We start from the raw sequence: 7500 nt of genomic DNA, 5'->3' as shown, positions 1-7500 counted from the left end.
TCCCCTTCCGTGGGTACATCTCCCCTATTTATCGAAAAAGCCAAAGTGAAAGTCGAGGGGGATTTTTGTTTGTATGTATTGATCACCTAATGGTATGCGTAGAAGGGAATTAGAATGTAAGAGAGAGGAAGTATATGGAGTAAAGAAGTTCGGAAGAGGAAGGGAGGGAGGGAGGGAGGGAAAGAAGAAAAGGACATAGGCTGGAAGGGAGAGAGGGAGGTAAGGAATGAGAATAAAGGGGCTGGAAGGAGGGAGGGACGGTGGGAGGAGAATGGGAGGAGAGGAGAGAAGAAAAAATAAAAAATAGAACGTGAGGATGAGAAGAAAGATCAGAAGGAATTGAAGGAGGATGGGAAGGAGTAAAGGGGTGATAAAGGGCGAGAAGAAAATGAGAATACAGTGAGTCCTCCTTATACAGTAATTCTTTATCCGGTAAATTCACATACATACATACATATACAAAGGCTTTTCCCCCCTTATAAGGAAGGTAGCCAAAAAGAAAAAGGCTACCTCCCTTGTAAGTGGGGAAAAGCCTTGGCATATGTATGTATGTATGTATGTATGTATGTATGTATGTATGTATGTATGTATGTATGTATGTATGTATGTGTGTATGTATGTATGTATGTATGTATGTATGTATGTATGTATGTATGTATGTATGTATGTATGTATGTATGTATGTATGTGTGTATGCATGTATGTATGTATGTATGTATGTATGTATGTATGTATGTATGTATGTATGTATGTATGTATGTATGTATGTATGTATGTATGTATGTATGTATGTATGTATGTATGTATGTATGTATGTATGTATGTATGTATGTATGTATGTACGTATGTATGTATGTATGTGAATTTACCGGATAAAGAATCATTGTATAAGGAGGACTCACTGTAACAGAAATTTCTTGGGTGATTGGAAAAGGGAGATAAAATAATTTGAATGGAGGAGTCAGGAAGAAAATGGAGAGCTGATGGAAAGAGGGATGTGGAGAGTGATTGAGTGGATGGGTGGGTAAGTGGATAAGCAGAGAAAGGAGGGAATGCATATAAAGAGTGATAAATGGAGAGAGAGAAAAGGAGGAAGAGAGAGACTGAGTGAGTGAAGGAGGGAAGAAGACGGGTAAATAGTGTGGGTGGGATAGAAGGGAGGGGGTGATTTAAGGGAGTGAGGGAACAAAGGAGAGAGGGAGAGAATGAAGAAGAGTGGAGGAATGGAGAAGTGGAGGGAAGTGCGAGGAGCTTCTATAGGGGTCGAGGGAGACTATCTAGTTTACACATTGCTCAAGGAGGCGAGAAAAAAACGGCAAAGTTGTTAATGAGTTTGGAAAATCCCTGATGAATGTACACACAAGGGAATAAAGTTTGTGTACACCTCATTGTTAATCGGCGAAAAGGGAAACTTAACTTGTCAGCTAAATCTACTAAACCGATTTGTAGGACCACTGCAATTGTGCTCACAAGGTGACTTAGTTTAACTTAGTAATGATGGTTGTAAACTTTCTTGGGGTGAGGGGATTAAGGATAAATAATTTTGTTCAGTTGAAGTTCAGTCCCCCTAGGCTTGTAATGGGTTAAATTTTATTCCTTCTGTTACCATTGATCTTAATTCTTGTTACCTCCAATCGACTTTCGTCAACTGATTGGAACCACCTACGCGCGGTTGAATGTTCACCTCGATTTAACAATTTCACTGAATCTGTTTCCATAAATACTTCGATATTTCAAGATTTTCTTATATCATTCTATGAACATATTGAGTAACATGGGTTTGAAATATTATTTTGACTTAATCCATTCACTGTTTTTGTTTATCATGTGAAATCATTGAGAGTTCAAAATTTGATTACTTTAGACTATGAACATAAACTTACTTAATCCTGGGAAAACTTTAGACGAACTTATAAACCTGACGGACGAAAAAGAAATTATATATTTGCCTAGGAAAATCCACGCTCAGCTATGAAAATGACTAACGATCTCAATCATGAAACTAGGAAAGTTTTAGCAGGTTCACTACGTTATCTGTGTGTAGTTTTGAACTGCCATTGTTCCATTATTTTCTGCTAAATGCAACCGCTTAATGGCAACTCATACTTTCACTATTTTTCTCGTCTTTTGGAGGATTGAACTTTCTAAGAATAAGATTAGATTTTAGAAAAGGTTCACTCGTAACAGGAAAGCATATTACATGATATTTACGAGTAAAGACTTTTTAAAGTATGACAAATATACATAATAAACACGTAAATGCATACGCGCGCACACACGCACACCCACACCCACACCCACACCCGACCAACCAACCAACCCCACACACAAACCCTCCACACACAACCCCCCCACACACACAACCCCCCCACACACACAACCCCCCCACACACACAAATACACACACGCGCGCGCGCACGCATGTACGCACACTGAAACAAATACATACACACACAGGCACACACGAAACAGACACATATTCAAAAAGAAAAAATAATTTATGCTACACATTCATAGGCGGAAAAAAGGAGGATAAAGCCGTATAATGACAATCAGGCGCGTAAAGTTAAGGATGAAGGATTTACACTAAATTCACAAAGATTTTTTTTTTTTTTTTATAATTTCATTAACTTGACTCAGGTCACAGAGTTTGTTGTCGAGAACGCAGGAAGATTTCCCTTTTCTGAACTTGAGGTCACAAGGAAAGGTGTTTTGGGTCTGGAGTGAATAGATTCGTCTGTCAAGGTCATAGAGATCATGGCGGTGATTGTAAACATCTATCAATCTATTTATCTACATCAGCGCACTGGTGCCGCATTCGCTTAGTTGTGGGTTCAAGTACCGCGCTCTTCTCCGGTTCTCAGCAGTGACTCTAATCTGCCCCCAACGATCCCCAAATCGTATAGGTCAAAGGTGATGCTTTCAGCCGCAGCTATGAACCTTCGGGCGTAGGCTCCTCTCTTTTTTACCAATACACCAAAAAGCTTTTCCCCCCTCACAAGTAAATCCAAGACATGCTTCCACCTTCCATCCACCCCACACTCAACCAAACCCATCTATACGTATTCATATCCACCCCACACCCACTTCACACTCATCCAACACCCATCAGCTCTCGCTTTTAAAACATCTCTTACCTCGTTATGGACGAAAGAACACCCCCACCACCACCCCCCACTCTCTACCTGAGTCAGAAGAAATGCATTAAGACACAACACCTCAACATACGGGCCCGGCAGCGGCATATATATTCCGGGTCAAAAGAATTTGTCCTTAATACTACCTAAAGGTGAAGCTGAAGACACAAGGAAATAGTGTAACTGGTTCTACTCACTGTTTGGTAATGTTTGCAACCACAAACATTATATATAGGATCGCTGTAAAATATTGTTTTATTCATATATATATATATATATATATATATATATATATATATATATATATATATATATATATATATATATGTTCACTATATGTTCACTATAAACTCACTGTCGGAGAAATAATGATTATTTCTCCGACAGTGGGTTTATAGTGAACTTTTATAAATGTGTTATAACATACCATTTTCCAATTATGTATATATATATATATATATATATATATATATATATATATATGTATATATATATATATATATGTAATATATATGTATGTATTTATATATATATATATATGTAATATATATATATATATATATATATATATATGATCACTGTTAACCCACTATCGGAGAAATAATAACGGAAAGTACAGAGAAACTGTATATTTCGACTACTCTCTGTAGTCCTCTTCAGCAGAATGCTTACATAAGGTTAAGGTACAAGTATATATGAAGAAATGAGGGGTACATAGAAGGGGATGAGGAAAGTGGGGGGGGGGGCTCAGGTCACATGCCCTTGAAATGGTCGGGTCAAAGTAGGACAAGGGGTGATATTTTGTTCAACCGCTTTAGACATGATCTTGTTGACCGCTAACTTGGTAATACAATCTGGGGGCCACTGGCCTTTAGAGGTATTAAAGTTAGGATAATGTTTTATTAGAGAATATTCTACAATTTTTCTTCTATAGCTACAGTGTGATTTATAAATTATTGATGCATTATCCCAATCTAATCTATGGTCTTTTTGGCTGGCATGAAGGAACACAGCGGAGTTAACTTGTCCATATTTTATGGAGTTTTTATGTTCCTTTAATCTCGTGGACAAATTCCTGCCAGTCTGGCCCCAGTACACATCATCACAGTCTTTACACGGCAATATAAATACCCCGGAGTTTTGGTCCACATCATCCCTCCGGTGTACATTAACTACCTTTCTAGAAATGCTGTTTGGATAATTGTAAATAAATTTGATTTGATTATTAGGTAGAAGTTTGGAGACCGAGTTGATAGAATCATTAAATGGTACAATGATGTTATTATTACCCCATTTAAACTTCTCCCTGGAGTTACTTGGCTTATAAAAGTTGGATTTGGCTTTATGTAGGGCTTTCTTTAGAAACCATTCCGGATAACCTACGTTAGAGAGTTGTTTATTAATTATATCAAATTCTATTTGCAAGAATTGTGGACTGCAAATTCTAAGGGCTCTGAGAAATAGACCCGATGCAACACTAGATTTAATATTATCCGGATGGTGGCTAAAAAAAAATGTAAGTAATTACCTGTGTGGGTAGGTTTCCTATACACAGTGAAGGACAATTGGTCCGGGTCTCTTATGACCGAAATGTCCAGGAATGGGATTCGACCTCCTTCTTCCCATTCAACCTTGAAATTAATATTCTTAGCTAAATTATTTAATTTAACAAAGAAATCATCAAAAGAACCCCACATATCGTTCCATAGTGTAAAAATATCATCAACATACCGATACCAAAACATATCACGTGGTTTAATCTTAGGTAATAAAGTACTTTCAAAATATTCCATGTAAAGGTTAGCTAACACGGGTGAAAGATTAGAACCCATACTGCAACCATATCTTTGTCTAAAGTAAGAATTATTGAAAGTAAAAACATTGGTATTGATACATAAACGGGTCAGGCTAATAATCTTTGACACTGGAAGTGGGAGTTTGTATTGATATGATTGCAATTTGGTTTCCAAAAACCTAAGACATCTTCCGTGTTAACATTTGTGAATAAGGAGACTATATCGAGACTTAGTAGTTTGCTATTAATAGGTATGATTTGTTTTTTTATTTTACTCACAAAATCTTCTGAGTGTTTAATGTGAGAGTTTGAGAAACTTCCCACAAATGGTGACAAAATACCTGTGAGCCATTTTGATACCTTACTTGTGCATGAATTCCTATTGGAGATAATTGGCCTTAGAGGGGTGCCTTCTTTATGTAATTTAGGAAGCCCATAAAAATTAGGTAATTGAGGATTGATGACTCTTAAATTATAGGAGACAAATTATTTGATAATTTAAGAGTCATCAATCCTCAATTACCTAATTTTTATGGGCTTCCTAAATTACATAAAGAAGGCACCCCTCTAAGGCCAATTATCTCCAATAGGAATTCATGCACAAGTAAGGTATCAAAATGGCTCACAGATATTTTGTCACCATTTGTGGGAAGTTTCTCAAACTCTCACATTAAACACTCAGAAGATTTTGTGAGTAAAATAAAAAAACAAATCATACCTATTAATAGCAAACTACTAAGTCTCGATATAGTCTCCTTATTCACAAATGTTAACACGGAAGATGTCTTAGGTTTTTGGAAACCAAATTGCAATCATATCAATACAAACTCCCACTTCCAGTGTCAAAGATTATTAGCCTGACCCGTTTATGTATCAATACCAATGTTTTTACTTTCAATAATTCTTACTTTAGACAAAGATATGGTTGCAGTATGGGTTCTAATCTTTCACCCGTGTTAGCTAACCTTTACATGGAATATTTTGAAAGTACTTTATTACCTAAGATTAAACCACGTGATATGTTTTGGTATCGGTATGTTGATGATATTTTTACACTATGGAACGATATGTGGGGTTCTTTTGATGATTTCTTTGTTAAATTAAATAATTTAGCTAAGAATATTAATTTCAAGGTTGAATGGGAAGAAGGAGGTCGAATCCCATTCCTGGACATTTCGGTCATAAGAGACCCGGACCAATTGTCCTTCACTGTGTATAGGAAACCTACCCACACAGGTAATTACTTACATTTTTTTAGCCACCATCCGGATAATATTTAATCTAGTGTTGCATCGGGTCTATTTCTCAGAGCCCTTAGAATTTGCAGTCCACAATTCTTGCAAATAGAATTTGATATAATTAATAAACAACTCTCTAACGTAGGTTATCCGGAATGGTGTCTAAAGAAAGCCCTACATAAAGCCAAATCCAACTTTTATAAGCCAAGTAACTCCAGGGAGAAGTTTAAATGGGGTAATAATAACATCATTGTACCATTTAATGATTCTATCAACTCGGTCTCCAAACTTCTACCTAATAATCAAATCAAATTTATTTACAATTATCCAAACAGCATTTCTAGAAAGGTAGTTAATGTACACCGGAGGGATGATGTGGACCAAAACTCCGGGGTATATAAATTGCCGTGTAAAGACTGTGATGATGTGTACTGGGGCCAGACTGGCAGGAATTTGTCCACGAGATTAAAGGAACATAAAAACTCCATAAAATATGGACAAGTTAACTCCGCTGTGTTCCTTCATGCCAGCCAAAAAGACCATAGATTAGATTGGGATAATGCATCAATAATTTATAAATCACACTGTAGCTATAGAAGAAAAATTGTAGAATATTCTCTAATAAAACATTATCCTAACTTTAATACCTCTAAAGGCCAGTGGCCCCCAGATTGTATTACCAAGTTAGCGGTCAACAAGATCATGTCTAAAGCGGTTGGACAAAATATCACCCCTTGTCCTACTTTGACCCGACCATTTCAAGGGCATGTGACCTGAGCCCCCCCCCCTACTTTCCTCATCCCCTTCTATGTACCCCTCATTTCTTCATATATACTTGTACCTTAACCTTATGTAAGCATTCTGCTGAAGAGGACTACAGAGAGTAGTCGAAATATACAGTTTCTCTGTACTTTCCGTTATTATTTCTCCGATAGTGGGTTAACAGTGATCTTTTACAAATGTGTTATAACATACTAGTTTCCAATATATATATATATATATATATATATATATATATATATATATATATATATATATATATATGTATATATATATATATATATATATACATATGTATATATATATATATATTCAAACAGCCTAGATGTTGATTTATACAACACAAAGGAAATGGTAGCGCTAAAAAATACGACACACAAAGACTTATATATATTCTTATATATACAGCATATATATATATATACATATATATATGTATATACATATATATATACATGTATATATATATATATATATATATATATATATATATATATATATATATATATATATATATATATTGATAAGTATTTTAGACAAATGATTTATA

This window comes from Oratosquilla oratoria, chromosome 26 (genome assembly GCF_046742065.1).
Source record: "Oratosquilla oratoria isolate Oo_2021 chromosome 26, ASM4674206v1, whole genome shotgun sequence".
Taxonomy (NCBI): domain Eukaryota; kingdom Metazoa; phylum Arthropoda; class Malacostraca; order Stomatopoda; family Squillidae; genus Oratosquilla; species Oratosquilla oratoria.
This window is presented reverse-complemented; position numbering follows the sequence as displayed.